The 19,057-nt window shown below is 37.2% G+C and overlaps 1 protein-coding gene across 5 annotated transcripts in view; it reads right to left on the bottom strand.

Annotated features, from left to right (window-relative positions):
• Pak (serine/threonine-protein kinase PAK 3-like protein) overlaps positions 1-19,057 on the bottom strand; it is a 392,921-nt gene that overhangs the window by 347,315 nt on the left and 26,549 nt on the right. For 2 of the 5 annotated variants that reach the window (XM_090410869.1, XM_090410870.1), the window contains one exon: positions 5,425-5,469. The exons of the other annotated variants lie outside the window; for them this stretch is intronic. The gene's annotated coding sequence lies outside the window, so the exon portion shown is untranslated. The remainder of the gene's footprint in view (positions 1-5,424; positions 5,470-19,057) is intronic. 5 annotated transcript variants of the gene reach the window in all.

Below are 19,057 nucleotides of genomic sequence, written 5' to 3'. Positions count from 1 at the left end.
TAATGCCTCATTCACACCATATAACTGTAGCGTATTGAATAGCTTCTCTCTTGGCACTTTGTCATATGCCTTTTCCAAATCGACAAAACTTAAATACAGATTTTTGTTATATTCCCATGATTTCTCCACTATTTGTCGTAAAGTGAAGATCTGATCCTGACAGCCTCTATTTGACCTGAATCCAGCTTATTCTTCACCAAGCTTTTCTTCAACAATTCTTCTCAATCAAGTATACTTGCATATATCTTACCAGGAACACTCAGTAGGGAAATACCTCTGTAATTCTCACATTCAGTTTTATTTCCCTTTTTATATATGGGCACTATGAGAGCTCTACTCCAATCATCAGCAATTTGTCCTTCTGTCCAGGCATTCTGAACTATGCAGTGCAGCCACTGTAAGACTTTTATACCATAATATGGAGATTCGTTAGTACGAGGTGTGATAGTAGAGAATTTGACAAAATTGTATCAACCTGGTGCGATCATTAAGGACGTAAGTGAGTCTATTAGGGAGCAAAAGCAAAGGGTGAAAGAATGATAGTGGTTTCAGGTACGAATGATTTGAAAGGAAATAAAATGGAAATGGTAGAGGACCTGAATGAATTGTTTGAGGTAGCAAAAGAGAAGAGTGACAGAGTGAGGATGATTAGTCTTTTTCTGTAGTATACAGTGAAGAGTTTAGAAGGAGAGCCATAATTGCAAATGACTTTATGCATGGATTATGCAGGATGAGTGGTGTGGATTTGTGGATGTGTAGAGTGAGTTCGATGGGTTAAAGGATCTATATAAGATGGATGGTTTGCATTTGAATGGATTTGGTATAAGGAGACTTGAAAAAGTGTTGTTGAATGTAGTGGATGTGCAGAATCAGGGAAACTGGATTTATTAGGGGGGAGGAAGTAGATATGCAGACCTTAGGAAGGAGTTGAGTGTGTAAATGAGTATAATATGCCTGAGCGAATAAGGACAACAAATCAGAATGGGATAGTTAGTATAAGGCATCAAAGTAGGGATGGGACTAATGGGCTTCTGCAATTCATGTATACTAATGCTAGGAGTATTAGGAACAAGAAGGAAGAATTTTTGGCCTTAATTGGCACTTCTAGACCACAGGTTATGGGCATTAGTGAAACATGGCAGACTGAAGATGATATAGCTGGTGGGATTGAATGTGAGGGGTATAGTGTGTTCAGGAATGACAGGAAGAATAAAATGGGGGGGGGGGGGGGGGAAGTATTACTGATGATAGCTGATGAGTTGCAGCCAAGGAGAATAGAAGATGAATTGCAGGATAGAGAAAAGAGCACATTTGAGGCCATCTGGTGTGAGATTGAGGCTAGCAGAACAAAATATAAAATTGGGTGCTGCTAAAGACTAGGTGATGGAAAAGATGGTGGAGATGGTATGCATAAGCAAATAGAAGAAATGAGTTGAAGGAGGATAATTATTATGGGAGATTTCAATTATGGTAGCATTGATTGGAGGGAGGAGAGGACACATGGGAAGAAGGAATTGAGTTTTATGCGGTTATTAAGGAATAACTATCTGCGACAGCATGTAATGGAAAATACTAGAGGTCAGAGTGCTTGACCTAGTAATTGCATCTGAGGATTTGGCTGTAATGAATATGACCACATTGCCACCAATTGGTGAGAGTGATCATAGGGTCTTGACTTGGAGGTGGCTAAAGGTGTGGAATTTACAATTAAGACAGTATATATGTGGAATTATTGGGCTGGTAAGTATGAAAAGCTTAGGAGTTTGATTGGTGCAGTTTTACATGCCAGTGCCATGGCATGTAAAACTGCAAGGGTATGTTGATAGTGCATGGGAGATGGTTAAGAAGTTTTTGCAAGAAGCAATGGCTGACTGTATACCTAGAATCTGAATGATTAAATGGATGAATAACACCATTAAGCTTGAGCTGGAAAAAAAAGAAACAACTGTGGAGAGAATTTAAGGAGAAAGGCGACCCGCAGGCACATGAACGGTATAAAGTCCAGGCTAGAAAGGTAACGAGTGTGGTAAGAAAAGCAAAAGTGGATTATGAAAGAACATTAGTCATGCAGGCTAAAGAGAATCCCAAACAGTTTTTTTCGATATGTTGCAAGTAAAAATGTATACAGCAGATTGATTCTAAAGAATGCCAATGGTAGGGATGTAACCAAATCAGTTGATATATAGTAGAATTACTGAGTGAGCACTTTGCAAGAGTATATCATCCAGGTGGTGACATTGCAGAAATGGAAGAACCAACAGCTTATACGGGAATTGTGGTGAATGAAGTGGAGGTGAATAGTCTATTACAAAACCTCAATGTCAATTCATCTGCGGGATTGGATGGTATACCAGCTCGTGTCATACGAGAAGAGGCTAAAGAATTGTCAGTGCCTTTGACCATTTTGTTTAATTTGAGTCTCGGGTCTGGGTTAGTTCTGCTGCATAAAGGAGGTTCCAAGACTGCTGTTGAAAATTACCGGCCGATCAGCATATCAGGAATTGTTGTCAAGGTCTTGGAGAAAATAGTCAAGAGGAAAATACAAGATTAGATAGATGAAAATGGGATACTCCATGGGGGACAGCATGATTTTGTGAAGGGTAGATCATGCCTCAGTAACTTGCACACATATTATAACACAGTGACGGTTGAATGGATAAGGGTAACGGGTTTACAGTGATTCTGCTGGACCTTGCTAAAGCCTTTGATAGGATACCACATGGAATTCTAATCAGTAAACCACAGCATATGAGAATGGATATAGGGTTGGGGAGATGGATACGAGGGTGGTTGATGGAGAGATATCAGAGTGTGGTTTATTCTGGACTAGAATCCAAAAGATGGCCTGTGACTAGCGATGTGCCGCAGGATTCTGTTCTTGGACCGCTATTGTTTAATTTGTTCGATAATGATATAGGAAAGGATCTGAGAGGAACTGTGCATCTGTTTGTGGATGATGCAAAGTTAGGTAGAGCAATAGTGAATGCTCAGGATGTCAAAATTTTGCAGGATGATTTGGATAGTTTGGAGGATGGACTAATGAGAATGGATGTCAATTTAATGTGGAAAAATGTAAAGTTTTGCATTTTGGGGTGAAAAGATTAGCAGCAGTATATCACATTCGTGGAACTGTACTCCAGGAGATTGACAAGGACAGGGATTTGGGAGTGTTGGTGGATAGGGAGTTGAAGTTTAGGGGGACACATCGCAAAAGTTACAAAATCAGCTCATCAAATCACTTGGTTGCTGAAAAACACTTTAACGAGCAGAGACAAACAGGTTATTGTTCCTCAGTATCGAGCCTTGATAAGACCCCATCTAGACTACTGTGCCCATATATGGGCACCAGAGTTTCTTCTCGATGGGGAGGTGGAGAGGATCCAGAGACAAGTGACCAACATAATAGCAGGACTATGGAATGAACCTTATGAGAACAGGTTGAAGATTTGTGGGCTGCAGGAATTGGTTGGTAGGTGGAAAACGGGTGATATGATTGAGACATTCAAAATACTGAGGGATTTCTATAAGATTAATTCAGAAGATATTTTTGAGAATAGGACTGGTAGTGGGAAGACTAGGGGCCATCCATGGCAGCTTAGTAAGAGTGTGGTTAGCAAGGGTGTTAGAGGTAGGTTTTTTTTACTTGGAGAGTGGTAAATGAGTGGAATAAGCTGCCAGAGTCTGTTGTAGGTGCCATGACTGTGAATGAGTTCAAGGCGAAGTATGAATAGATACTGTGTGAATGTTGAATAGTTGTTCTTCACATGATGTTGGGCCTCCCTCGATGAGTCTAAGGACTCCTTGGAGCTGCCCATAATAATAATACTTCAGCGTTTCTGGTCAAATATCATCTACTCCTGCTGCCTTTTCACATTTCAAGCCTTTGATGGCTTTTTCTACTTCAAGTATGGATATGCATTCCTGACTGCATGCGTGTTCAGTGTTTTTTACCACTGTGCTGTCCTCACTGCTTGTTTCATTTAGCAGTTTTTCGAAGTAATTACTCCATACTTCAAGGATATATTTTTCTCCCGTTTTCATGTCACAACTCCTTTTACAGCCCTCTTTCCTCCATTCCTAAGCTTCTTAAACAACCTCTAGAATATTTTGCCACCTTCTTGATATTTATTTTCTATGTTCTTGCCCAAGTCCTCCCATGACTTTTGTTTAGCTACTTTTACAGTGTTTAGCTTTCCTACATTTGTCTCTGTATTCTCTAAGAGCACAAGCTGACTTATTTGCCAGCAACTTTTGATATGCTTTCTTCTTTTCCTTCACTGCCTCTTTAATTTCCTGTGTCCACCATGGAGTTCTAATTTTTCTATCCTTGCAGACAACTTCACCACATGTGTCTCTAGCTGAATCGATCAGGGTTTTCTTCAAGGCTTGCCACTGAATCTCCAAGGTTTGGTTCCTGTTCTCAAACTCTCATTTTTTTCTTCAATAATCTTAGTTTATTTTAGTCTACAGTTCACATCTGAGAGCTGCTGGAGAGTGGTATTGATGTAAATAAAATGGCATTAGAAAAAGAGTTTTTAATTAAATTTATACTTAGTATTATAAAAAGGTTCCTACATAATATTTTAGAACTCTTTCTGGAATCATTTAGTTTTCATGGTATTAGTATGTTCTCATGCTGTGAATATAATATACAAAAAGAAATAAAAGAAAATGTAAAAATACCAACAGTAGTCAAGGAAGCAAATTCTTTATATAAGTTACCATTTTTATAATAACTACTGTTGGTATTTTTACATTTTCTTTTATTTCTTTATTTGTATATTATATTCACAGCATGAGAACATACTAATACCATGAAAACTAAATGATTCCAGAAAGAGTTCTTCTGAAATCATATGCAGGAACCTTTTATAATACTAAGTATAAATTTAATTAAAAACTCTTCTTCTAATGCCATTTTATTTACTTCAATACCACTCTCCTGATTTTTCATTTCATCTCTTACTTCTGAAATGAGGAGTGTACTGCTTACTCCCTTTATTTCATAAAGGAAGCAAGCAGCAGTTTTTTTTCGCAAATCATTCATTCGCCAACCTCAACTTAATTGTTACTAGATAATAAGTGCACTTTCTAGCAAGTGTGGTAAAACAATTTGTGTTCTACGATTAATTTTGCTCAGATGTAGGCCTAAAAAACGAAATTTCTTCCAGGAGTAAAAACCCTACATACCACTGCTGTAAATATTTGTCATAGAATAAATACAGTTTAATATTAAATTTAGTTATATACATTTATAACAATTTTGTACTTAATTACAATCTTAATTTTGATTATAACTCAAATGTCAACAGAGAGGAAGCATGTTTATAGTCATACTATTTGGATAAAAAAAACAACTTAACTTTGTATACTGTTTAAAGTACAAAGAAATTTATAAGGGCCTTTTGACAACGGATAAGTTACCTAGTTGCACAAGTTTTTCCTTCCAGAAATGACGGTTTTTAGTTCCTGCAAAATACAGCAGCAAGAGTATATACACACTGCTCTTAGATCATGGAGACAGAATTAAATGTCTTAGTATTATCAAAACACATTTAAAAGAAACTGACTTGTTGATAAGGCACATAATACACAAAAAGAATATGGGATGGAATCACACAGAAAAGTTGCAAATAAGACATCTTCAGGGATAGAACTTGTAAGTCTGGCAATATGTCATAAAATGAGAAACAATAACATTTCCTGGGCATTTTAAGCTATCTATTCAGTTATCACTACTAGTTTATTATTAACATCTGACTTCCATGAAGACAAACTCATCGTGTGAGGTACATACTATTGCACACAATGCTCATCCAACTGTGCCTTAAACCGATTCAAAATGTCTAGATTCACAACATACTCAGGCAATGCATTCTATTCACCAATCACTCTCCATGCAAAGAACCAGCTCCTCACACCCAATATTTTCCTGACAAATTATCTAAGTGGACATAAGGAGCATGTGAGGGCAAATATCAGGAGGTTATTGAGAAGAGTGAAAGATAACAGTGTGGTGGGAAAGGTTGTCAGTGTTGTTGAGGTATGACAATGAGCTGAGAGAGGCAAATCATGAATGGTATGCTAGCAGAACTGTGCGAGATAAAGGGAGTACAGTTTGTGGATGTATGGCATGTGTTTGAAGGAGAAATGGAATTATACAGGCATGATGGGTTACATTTGAATGGCTTTGGAGTGAGTACACTAGAAAAAGTGTTGCTATATGGAAGTATAGTGTGTGATGTGTACATGAGATCAGAAGAGATGAAATGAAAAATGAGGGGAGTGGTACTGAAGAAACAGAAGTGCTTTGCAGTGGAAATAGTAGTAGTATGAGATGAAGAGAGAACTGAAATACAAGAGGAACAGGGAAATGGGGGTAGCCCGGGTGGACAGAGAGACATGGCATAGGAGAGTGAATGTATGTATGAAGATGGAGTATATTGTGCGTGGGTGGAGAAGTTGAGACTGAATGGATATCATGGTAAGTGGCAATAAAAGTGATTTGGCAAGGGTAGGTGTAGTGAGGAAATCGCAACCAACAAGTGGCTTTTATAGGACTGGTTACAGACCTAAAAATAAACTACTTTGTTTCTTTATAAATGCCAAAAGTATCAGAAATAAGGAAGATGAGATGGTTTCACTGATTCAATTTAATAGTCCTAAAATCATTGGATTAAGTGAAACATGATTGAATGAAGATGACATTATCATGGGAATAGAAATGGAAGGATAGTATTTTTTGCAAGGATAGAAAGAACAAGATAGGAGGGGGGGGAGTGCTTCTGATGATAGCAGGAGAATGATCAGTACCGTCAACAGGGTGTAGCATAGAGGCAGCCTGCCTCACAGCGTGGCTTAATAAGGGTGCTTGTTCAGCCATATTACGATAGGCATCGTATCTACGCTAATAATTCCTGTTAGCATAGCAAGTGCGGAAAGAATTTTTTTTCCGATTAAAAATTATTTGCGAACAGCAATGACCCAAGAAACATTGGTTAGTCTAGCAACTATAGAGGTGAACATTTTGAATTAATAAAAGCTTATAAACAGTTTTATTGTGCGATATCCATGTGGAGCAAACATTTAATTGATATTAATGTAATCGTTTGGCATTAATGTTTCTCATGTAATAAAAATAAAATAGCAATTAGAGATTTTCTTATCTTTTTATCTCATAATCCATCAGATGCAAAATTTAACTGTTTGCCTCAGGGCACAATCTAATCTGGCAACAGCCCTAGGAATGATGTCCACATAAGGTTGACATAGAAGATGGAAATAGTGACAATAGTTATGAGACTGTGTGGTGTAATGTGGAGGTTTACAAGACATATTTAGTTGGATGTTGCTATGGGCCAGGGAATGTAGAGAGTGGTGATGAAGAAATGTATAAACAATTTGGATTAATAAACAAAGGAAGGGTCATTTTCATGGCTGATTTTAATTATGGCAGTGTAGACTGAAATGGGGAGATAGCATTTTGGAATAAGGAAAATGAATTTCTCGAGTTCTTGAGAAATATCTATCTCAGGTAGCATCTAAAGGAGGGCATGTCAGGATAAAGAGTTTTAGATCTGATCATTTAATCAGAGGATCTATTGCGAGTGAAGTTTCACACTTTCCTCCAGTTGATGAGTGATCACCTAGGTTGTGGCAGACTTTTGTGAGGAAAGGACATGTGAAATTATAAGGTTGGTGATTATGACAAGCATAAGAGACACAGCTTTTAGCATAGAATGAGGAGTAGAACAGTAAGGAAATAAATCTGCTGGGGAAGTGACAAAGAAATGCATAACAGCATCAGTGTGTGAATGTATTCCGAAGGCCAAAAGGTGAATAATGTATGTGTAAAATGGATGAATGAAGGGCTTAAGCATGAAATCTGGAAGAAGGTACTTTGAAGACAGTACAGGATAAATAATGGTAATAATCAGTTACATGAAGAATATAAAAAAAACAAAAAGCCAGGAGAGTCACTCAGTAAATAAGGAAAACAAAAGTGCAGTATGAGCAGCAATTGGCAAATCAGTAATGAAAAACCCTGGAGAATTTTTTTTTTTTTTTTTAGATATATGGCAAGTTGAAAGAAGAATGATTATGGCAAGATGATGTTAATGGATGAAAATGGTAGAATGGTAGCTGCTGCAGAATTTATACGGGTGTTTCATTCTGATCAGGATGGAATCATCAGGAACTTAGGTGAGGACATAGGAGAGGATGGCTTAATCATGAGTGAGCAGGAGGTATTTGAGGAAATAACCTTGAGGTCAAAAAAAGCGATAGGATTTGACATATCACCAAGTGTCTTAAGGAAATGTTCCAGGAATTGGCAGTAGCATTGCCATGCCTGTTTGATAAGTCTTACAACAGCATAGGTTCTAAGAGAATGGAAAGAAGGTAAAATTGTTTCACTGCATAAAGGCTTCAAATTATAGGCTAATCTGTATATCTGGAGTTGTGGTGAAGGTACTAGAGAGATTGGTGAGAAGTAGGATACAGAAATGGGTTGATAACAGCACTATTTTCTATGGTTATCAGCATGGGTTTGTTAAAGGGCGATCATGTTTTACTAACTTACTTATGTACCATAACAAGGTGACAAATTCTTGAACAAGGGAGATGCATATACAGCGGTATACTTAGATTTTGCAAAAGTTTTTGATAGACTACGACATGACAAGCTGCTGAATAAACTGAAAGAGATGGGATTTGATAACAGACTTTTGAGTTGGATCAGTGATTGGCTGTCAAATAGGTATCAGAAAGTTGTATATGGGGATGAAGTATCCCGAAAGAGGAAGGGCAATAGTGGTGTACCACAGGGGTCAGTTTTGGAGCCACTGTTGTTCAATTTGTATGTTAATGATATTAGGATGGGTTTGATTACTGATATGCAGCTGTTTGCAGACGATACAACATTGGGGAGAGCAATGCAAAGTCAAAAAGATGTTATGGCCTTACAGGAGGTCTTGAAGGATGGCAGGTAAGTGGAACTTTCAGTTCCACTTACCTGCTCTTTTTTGAAATTTGGTAAGCAACGATGGGATGCAAAGTATACACTTGGGGAAACTTTAAGGGAAATAGAGAAGATGAGAGAGTGGTGATGGACAAGGGGAGAAGATGAGAGATGAGGGAGTGGTGGTGGACAAGGAATTGAAATTGTAAAGATGTCTATTCAGATAATGGCAATAATGTGGAGGAACATGACATACAGAAATAAAAAGATTATGATGCCTTTATATAAGGCTAGTTGGGATAATATTAAACAAATGATAATCTCAGACTACTAAATGCTGTATTTATGTAACATAAAAAAATAGTTTTTATTTATGAATATTGTACTTCGAGTTATCGTAACTATTTAACCATGACTTCCTTTCTTACAGATTTACAAATTTAAAGTTGTAAATAGCAAACTATCACTACTTTGTGATCCAAGTTGGCAAAGTAGTTAGCGTATCTGTTTTCAAAACAACATAACATGGTTTCAAATCCTAAGTGGATGTTTGTGACTGCCTCTGGGTGGCAGAATTTCACTATCCAGTATGAGATAAACCAGCCCACTTATTGGACATTTGAAGTGGCTTGAAAAAGGTCCATGTTTGGTCTGTAGAGTATGAATTAAACTATGTAAAAAGATCTTTAGCCCACCTGGTACAAATGTAATACAGAGTTTGACAATCTTTCATGGGTGGGAGACACCTGGAAATATTTCAATATCACTTGTAGGCACTTCACTGGAAAGTTATATTTGAGAACTAGCAAAATCAAAACAATTGTTTCCATTCTAGTAAACATAAAATAACACTTTTTTTCATGTATCTTCTTTTATATCAAGCAAAAATATGCTATCACTAAATTTGCTAATGATGAGATCTGAACTAACTAACAAATGAATTAAGATATATTAATGAATTAAATAAATCTAGCAATAATTATCACTCTCATAAATGAAACCTATGATGATTACTGAATTTCAAATGTTGATACAAGATCTGAATAAAATTTCTTTCTCTATACTAAAAAAAAAAATTGAAACTAGCATAAAAAGTAAAAGTATGCATCCTTCTGCACACCTTATGATTATATATATATATATATATATATTCCTTAGCTTCTACTCGGTTGCTATGGTACATTTTAAAAATAGATATTTAATGACTTTAAACCGAGATAAAATATTAAGTTTTAATGAAAATGATACAACTAGTTTCAGCTTTTTACAGCCTTCATCAAGTATCCACTAAAGGTAGAACACAATAATAAAAATTTAAGTTACAAAAAACTGAGAATTACAGGCAAAAATGCAATACATAATTGACATAAAAAACATTGCGTTTTTTAAGTTGTTCTATCCAACATGCCATTGTTTGTTGCGTGTGTGCTTGAAAGTTCTCATGAACGCCAGTATTGAACAGCTGCAGCATGGTTATCAGGGATGTTGTAACTTAAATTGCTGTTCAAATGTTCAGGATTAAGGAGGATTTCCCTGGATTCCACGATTTTCCTTTCAAACTCATCAGTGCAGCGAAAAATGTTTTCGGATTTATCCCAGCAAACTGAGTGACTTTGTAGATCATCATGAGGATTGTTTGAGAAAAGAACATGACTGGATAGTGCAGATCCATGTGATCTTTTATAGGAGATGTCTCTCTTATGTTCTTCTATATGTAGTTTAACAGATTTGTTAGTCTGTGCAAAATAAGGAATATTACAATCGTACCATAATTTGTATACACCTGGATATTTTAGATTGTGATGAATAGGCTTCAGATGGCTTATAAGAGAATGGATTTTAGGAAGTGTAGTGAAAAATGTCCTGATGTTGTATTTTTTAATGACTTTAGCCAATTTTTGGAGACTGAACTAATGTATGGGATGGAGATGCTACCTTTAAAATTAGTAGTTTCCACAGTACACTGCCTAGGAGGATCCAGAAGAAATTTCTTAATCGTTTTTTCAGAATATCCATTTTGTTTAAAGATAAGAGAAAGGTGATTAATTTCTTTTTTGAGCTCATCTGGTTCATTTAAAAGAGAGCGTGCCCTGTGTCCTAAGGTGGAATTAGTTCCGAGCTTTTGTGGTGGAAAGTGATGAGATTGACAGTGCAGATATCTATTAGTATGAGTGGATTTTCTGTATATAGAGATTTAAATCTATATATATATTTAAATCTAGGAATCAAGCTGATGTCACACACATTAAAAATATGGGAAAGAGTAATTGAAGCAAGGTTACGGCAGGAAACGAAAATTGGTGAGGAGCAGTTTGGATTTATGCCAGGAAGAGGGACAACGGATGCAATATTTGCGCTAAGGCGATTGATGGAGAAATATAGAGAGAGATGCAAGTGGATCTGCACATGATGTTTATAGACCTGGAAAAGGCATACGACAGAGTGGCCAGGCAGGAGGTATGGAGGTGTATGAGGAAGAAGGGGGTGTCGGAGAAGTACGTGAGGTTGGTGAAGGAAATGTATGAGGGAACAGAAACTCAGGTCAGGTCAGGTCTAGTGTCGGCATGACAGAAGGGTTCCCTATTGTCATAGGGCTACACCGAGGGTCAGCTCTGAGCCCCTACCTCTTTGACCTGGTCATGGATGTACTAGTGGAGGATGTCAAGAAGGAGGCACCATGGAGCATGCTGTTTGCCGATGACATTGTTCTATGCGAATCATCCCGAGAGAAGCTTGAAAATACCCTGGAAGAGTGGAGAAAGGCATTGGAGGAGAGCGGCATGAGAATTAACCAGGTGAAGACTGAATATATGTCAACGGGGAGTGATGAGGATATCGTCAGACGACTCCAGGGTGAAAGGCTAATTTCAGGGAAGAAATTCAAGTACCTTGGGTTGGTTGTCGAGAGGAATGGTGACCTGGATGAGGAAATACAGCACCGAATAACATGCAGTTGGATGAATTGGAGGAAGATGAGCGGGGGTCCTGTGCGACAAGAGAGTGAGTTGTAAGAGGAAAGGAAAGCTCTATAAGATGGTGGTGAGGCGATGCTCCATGGTGCGGAGACGTGGCCTATAACCAAGGCACAGGAGAGGAAGATGGAGGTAGCAGAGATGTGGATGTTGAGATGGATGAGTGGTGCGACAAAGGAGGACAGGATAAGGAATGACTACATCAGAGGGACGGTTAAGGTGAGACCAACTGGCAAGATGATACAAGAAAGTAGGCTGAGGTGGTTTGGACATGTTGAGAGGAAGGGTGAGGAGTATGTTGGTAAACGAGTGGAGTATATGGAGTTGGAGGGAAGGAGAAAAAGAGGCAGGCCCAAGCTCAGGTGGAGGGATAAGATGACAAAGGATCTTAGGGAGAAAGGATGGAGTCCGAAGGACGCTCTGGACCCAAGAACTCGGAAGAGGAAGGTTAAAGATTGGTGCGTCGACCCCATTTAACATGGGATAAGGCAGAGTGAAAGAATCAGAGATTTAAATCTATCAGAGCATCGTGTAAGAATTACATCCAGAACGGAAGGCAGTTATTTCGTTCTAGTTTGGCAATGAATTTTATATTAGAATGCTGGTTGTTAAGATGAAGAAAATCCATGAGAGATGTGTGCCCGTGACTCTATATAATAAAAATGTCGTCAACAGAACGCCTCCAAAGTTTCGGCTTAAGTGAGAAGGACGATATGGCTTTCGTTTCAAAATCTTCTAGGAAAATGTTTGCTAGAACCGGGGATAAAGGGTTGCCCATTGCTAGGTCTTGGTTCTGTTTGTAAATGGAGTCCCTATATCTGAAGTAGCCAGATTGATTACAATGCTTTAATAAAGCAAATATCTTTTTAGACAATTTGTCCTTTAGTAATGTTAAAACCTCCTCAGTAGGGACGTTAGTAAATAATGAGATAATGTCAAAACTTGCTATGATATCATTTTTGCTGATGGAAATATTTTTGATATGAGAAATGAAATCTGTGGTGTTTTTGATGAATGATGAAGATTTATTGGAGAAACACTTTAGGTATTCTGCAAGATGTTTAGAAAGCTTATAAGTAGGGCCATCGATTCCTTCCACAATTGGGCGAAGAGGGGGTGTTTTCCTTGTGGATCTTCGCAACTCCATAAATGCATGGTATAAGAGGGTGTAGAGAGCGTAAAGAAAGGCGAATATTGTGAGGAAGTTCACTTGTAGTCTTTAACAGATTGTTTGTGCAGTTTTGTATTTCCTATGTTGGATCATCCTGAAGAATTGAATATGTAATGTTGTCTTCAAGCAATTGAAGCATTTTATTGTGGTAATCTTTAGAGTTGAGGACGACTGTGGCATTGCCTTTATCTGCAGGTAAAATAATGATGTTTTTGCTCTTTTTAAGATTCTTTAAGGCCTGTCTTTCAGCAGAAGAAAGATTATCTGTTGGAGGTTTAGCATTATTGATAATGAAGATGGATTCAATACGGAGAAGTTTTGCCAAATTATTAGGAATAAGTGAACTGGCTTTTTCTATTTTAATAAGTAGAGATTCTTTTGGAATAAACTTTGGTGAGGGAATGAAATTTAGACCTTTGCTCAGAATATCTTTTTCTGCAACTGTTAAAACATGTGACAAATTGTTTGCTACAACTTTGTCAGAATAATATTCCTTATTTTAGACAGACTAACAAATCTATTAAACTACGTATAGAAGAACATAAGCGAAACATCTCCAATAAAAGATCACATGGATCAGCGCTATCCAGTCATGTTCTTTTCTCAAACAAATCCTCATGATGATCTACTAAGTCACTCAGTTTGCTGGGATAAATCCGAAAACATTTTTCGCTGCACTGATGAGTTTGAAAGGAAAATCGTGGAATCCAGGGAAATCCTCCTTAATCCTGAACGTTTGAACAGCAATTTAAGTTACAACATGCAATTTAAGTGATAGTCATGTTGTTCAATACTAGCGTTCACGAGAACTTTCAAGCACGCATGCAACAAACAATGGTGTGTTGAATAGAACAACTTAAAAAATACAACATTTTTTATGTCAATTACGTATTGCATTGTTGCCTGTAATTCTCAGTTTTTCTTTGTAACTTCAATTTTTATTATGTGTTCTACCTTCAGTGGATACCTGATGAAGGCTGCAAAAGGTTGAAACTAGTTGTATCATTTTCATTAAAACTTAATATTTTATCTCAATTTAAAGCCATTAAATATCTATTTAAAAAAAAAAAAAAAATATATATATATATATATATATATATACATACATATAAAAGAAAAAAAGATAACAGGTTAAAAATACTAAGCACTCAGATAAAGAAAAAATGGGACTAAAAGCTTTTATTATAGTAGTCGGGAAGTTATTTCATGCATAAACTTTGTTTGCTTACACTTGGAAAGGATGAAACCAATGATATAATTTCTTGGTATCTTTAATTTATAGTATAACCAAGTGAAAAAACTATCAACATCTATCTCTAATCCAAAGTATTTCAGTAATAACATTTGACACCTTTTGTCTACTTTTATATGGAAATATGATTTCTGCATTATTTCAACCTTGATATTGCTTCTGGATCTGGCTCCCACTGATGAGATGTCGAATAAAGATTGAAACTGCCATTTGTAATAGGCATTAACATAATGCACAGCATTATACATATCCGTAAGGATATATGCCTTGCATTATGACTTCACATCAACTGCCACACTAAGGCAATTGATGTAAAGTCATTAGCCTCTGCATACAAGTAGCCCAGTCGTGAGGTTACTTCATGCACAAATTTTGTTTGTTTACACTTGGATAAAGAATGAAACTAAGAATGTAATTTCTTGACATCTTTTTCATACAACTCTTAAAGACATTATTTGTGCACATCTTAATGGACATGATATCACCAGCAAACTTCAGGATTATCTCCAAAATATATTTTCTGAGCAGCAGCATCAGCCTCGACAACCAAGACATCCCAGCCTTGAAGTCTGCCTTCATATAGGCAATTGAGGAAGAGAGCTTATGCAGAATGCAAGCCTTATATAAGAAACACGGGATGTGTGCAAAGACTATACTAGATGGGGCATCTCCACCTCACTCCTAAGATCAGCACAAAGATTTTGTGGAGTTTGGAGTACTGTCTTCTCTCACTCCACCACCACATTTATCTGATCAAGACCAGCCTTGTGTGATTGGATCTGTCCCTGAATCAGCCATTTATTCTCCCATATAGCATGAAGAAATATCAGCTTTACCTCCTAGTAATTCAGCTTCTGGAAGGCCGTAATGGCTTTCCAGTGTCTCATTTAAGGAAAGTGCCCATTCAGATCCTTCAAGATCATCTGAACATTTTCCTATCAACTAAAGTTATTCCATCTTATATATGGAACTCAAGAACTATATTTATCCCAAAGAAGGATACCGCTAGTAGTGCTGCAGATTACAGGCCTATTACAGTTTCTCCTGTTCTTCAACTTTATCAAAGTGTTAGTCAAGAGACTGCAAAAGCATATCCAACATGATGTTCAGCAGAGAGCCTTTGTCCCTTCAGATAACTATGCTGAGAACATTTATATTCTTTCCACTCTCCTTTCCGATTCCTGCTGACATGTTAAGACTTTGTTTATGGCTTCCCTGGATCTTCAGAAAGCCTTTGATAGTGTTTCTCTTCCTGCTATTTTAAGAGCACTATCTATTGCAGGCTGTCTAGATTCCTTTTCTTTTATGTTTTAGAGTTATACTCTAATAATTCTGTAACTATTAATATTGGGGCCTATGCGACTTCTATTCCCACAGCTCAGAGGTGTTTGCCAAGGTAACCCACTATCCCTCAACTGCATCATTGATGAGTTTCTTCATTCTCCACCTAACCATATCGGTTATTCTCTTGATGCTTCTTTTAATGCTATGGCCTCTGCAGGAACTATTTGACTGGGCAGTTGACTTCTTTCATGTCAGAGGTCTTACCATAAATGTACAGAAGTCCTGCTCATTAGCACTTGTCCCTTCAGAGCGTGACAAGAAGCTAAAGGTCAAAACTTTTGAATTTTTCCTGCACAATAGGCCATTGCATTGCCTCCATCCTGGAGGAATGGAGATACCTTGGTATCTTCTTTACACCAAAGGACGGTATTCTTTTTAGAAAATGCTTTGTCATCTTTAAGAAAAGTTCCTCTCAAACTCCAAAGGCTTTTCCTCCTTTCAAATTATTTGCTCCCCAGGTACTATCAAAATTTGATATTCAGGTGTACCTCAGTACCGTCCAGTATGCATAGGGCTATTAGCTCTGCCATGAGTTCATGGCTTAGGCTTCCTTTAGATACTCGTGTTGCCTATTTTCATGCCATGGTGAAGGACAGCAGACTTGGTATCTCTTCCCTCCATTATAATAAAATTAAGAAATTAGAAATATCCACTTTTCAAATTGGCAGAGATGGATTTCATTGTCCTGTTATCCAGAAGGACCTTCGGCATACTATAGGGTGGACCAAGTATCAAGGTCAACTGACAGAGACTGCATTGGCAAAGCATAAGAAATGGGCTACTTAGCTATATAGCTCTGTCGATGATGCATCACTTTAGAGATCTAATCTAGTGCCTCACCAGCATCGATGGGTATGGAAACTCCTATCTGGTTATGAATTTAATGACTTAATCAGGGCTAGGATCAATGCTCTGCCCATGAGGGCCAGCACAACCTGCAGCAGCAAATGTGACAAAAGTTGTAGGGCAGGCTGCCGCTACAGTGAAACCCTCTCTCATATTGCCCAATATTGGTTTCAAACTCATGGTATTCGGGTGAAGGGGCATGATACCGTGGTCGCCATATTAAATAACCAGCTGAAAAACAAAGGTTGGGAGTCTGTGGTTGAAGTATACTATAGGACTACAGCTGGTATTAGAAAACTCGATTTAACTGCAAAGAAGGATGAAAGAGTTTGGGTTATTGATGCACAGATAGTGGGTACTGAGCACCCACTTGATGTCAGTCATAGGAATAATGTCTTATATTATAGGTAAAATAGATCTTATTCAACAAACTGAAGAGGAGTTTATGGCAGCTCCTCATTTCACTAGTGCTACCATCTCCCTTTGTGGTGTATGGTGCAATGAGTTATAAAGACTTGACTTCTATAGGCATTATTTTGGCAGACATTAAAATCTTGTTGCTTAGAGCTTTGCAGGGCACACTGGTGGCTTGGCATCATCATCACCAACAAATGACTTCTAGAATACCTCATACCGGCGTAGGATAAATCAATGTATTTTGGTTTGGCCTTTCTGGCCTACTAGGGCAAAGGCATTGGCTTTTGCTCTGGTAGACCACAGTATGCAGCACTTCATTTCAGTGTGAAGATTTTTAAAATAAAAATAAATATAGATCAGTTAATATTTTAAATAACTTTCTATTAATTTTATCAAAGGCTTTTTCATAGTCAATGAAGGCCATGTGTATTTCTTTTTTGAAATTCTCTTTGCTTTTTAATTAATATTTTTAGAGTGAAAATCAAGTCTAAACAAGATTGGCCTTTCCAGAATCCATTCTGTTCTTCTAGTTTCACCCTCTACAATACTGTTTAGTTTCTCAATTAATATTCTTGCACATATTTTGTGCCTACATTTAGCAGACTAATTCCCCTATAGTTATTGCAGTCATCTTTATTTTCTTTTTCACAAATTGGGATATACAGTACTTTTTTCCAAGAGTTCGGAGTTTTTCCAGAAATCAAGAACATGTTAAAGAATTTCGGAAGTCTTTCATTAAAATTTTCACCTTTATTTTTTGTATTCCATGTTTATATCATCTTCTCCAGGTGTTTTCCTATTTCTTATCTCATTTATTGTATTTTTTAGTTCTGACATATTTTCTGTTAGATCATTCTTTGTTGTATAAAAATTCACTTCTTTCTTATCATCGGTCCAGAGATTTTGAAAATAATCTCATTTTTCCAAATCATCTAGTATTTGTATTTTTACCTTTTCTTTTATTCATGTATTAGCTCAGTAGAAGTGGCATTTGCACTCTACAGCGCTTGACCACACGACGAAAAGCGTTCAAATCTAGTCACCGACTGGAGGAATTTTTTCTAAGCTTTTTCTCGACCGGTTCCAGAGTTAGTCGATCTTTGGCACGTGCTAGCGGATTTTTCCTCCTGGAAACTCTGGTTTTTCATCCCATAAACTCAAGAAAATCTGCCGTCGAACCCACACTATTTTCAGACATTAAATATATTGTTAGGGACCACCAGATGGTGGCACTTATTAGCCGCCTTCTTCACTGCGTGCCAATTAATTTGCGATAGCCTTGGGTCAGCTATCTCTGATTGGCTACGTTTTCTGTTGCTGCTTTTGACAGGATTTGTTTCAGATTTTTTCAATTACTCTTCTGTCATTTGATTTATGCATGGTTTCCGTTTTCAAATCAGTGCAGTTCTGATACTGTTGCCTAGTATGGGGAATCATACCAGGCAACAGTATCAGAATAAAGTATGGGGAATCATACTTGTGGTCCCGAAATAGTGCCAGTCCTTTAGAAACTAGTATTTAAAATAGTGGTTACAGACAATCATAAAGTTGGGATCATTTTAAGGCCCTACAGAATTCAACAATGAAAGAGGAATTGATGTTTAGGTTCTAGAATACTGATCTTTGAGAATTTAATCCAGAGGAGCAACGTATTTTTTCAGATGAGCAAAAAATTTCAATCTTAGAAAATGATGCTCTGTCTAAACAACCACACTGTTGTGTGTGTGTGGGGGGGGGGGGGGAATCATCATACTTGTGGTCCCAAAATAGTGCCAGAGGTAAATAAATTATTTATCAATGATTGTTTATATGATGAAGCATTTATGAATAAGGTTGCTGCTGTGATGTTATTTTTTATTTGGATAATTTTGAAATATATAATAACAAATTTCCAAAAAGGAAGGAAATCCACAGTATAACTTGATAGCACCTTTAAACATCATCAATACATGACTCCAACACCTGCTGGTGTGTGTGTGTGATATAGTTTCCATTATAATACGAATTAATGACTGAAGTCATATAAAATTGTTTATTTGTAGAATTTCTGGCTGTTTCATAGCCATTTTCAATACATTACAGGAAGATAAATGCAG

Source organism: Typopeltis vanoorti, chromosome 21 (assembly GCF_054136105.1).
Source record: "Typopeltis vanoorti isolate ZY-2024b chromosome 21, IOZ_Tvanoo_1.0, whole genome shotgun sequence".
Lineage (NCBI taxonomy): Eukaryota > Metazoa > Arthropoda > Arachnida > Uropygi > Thelyphonidae > Typopeltis > Typopeltis vanoorti.
The sequence above is the reverse complement of the archived record's forward strand: the minus strand, read 5'-3'. Positions and strand labels throughout refer to the sequence as shown.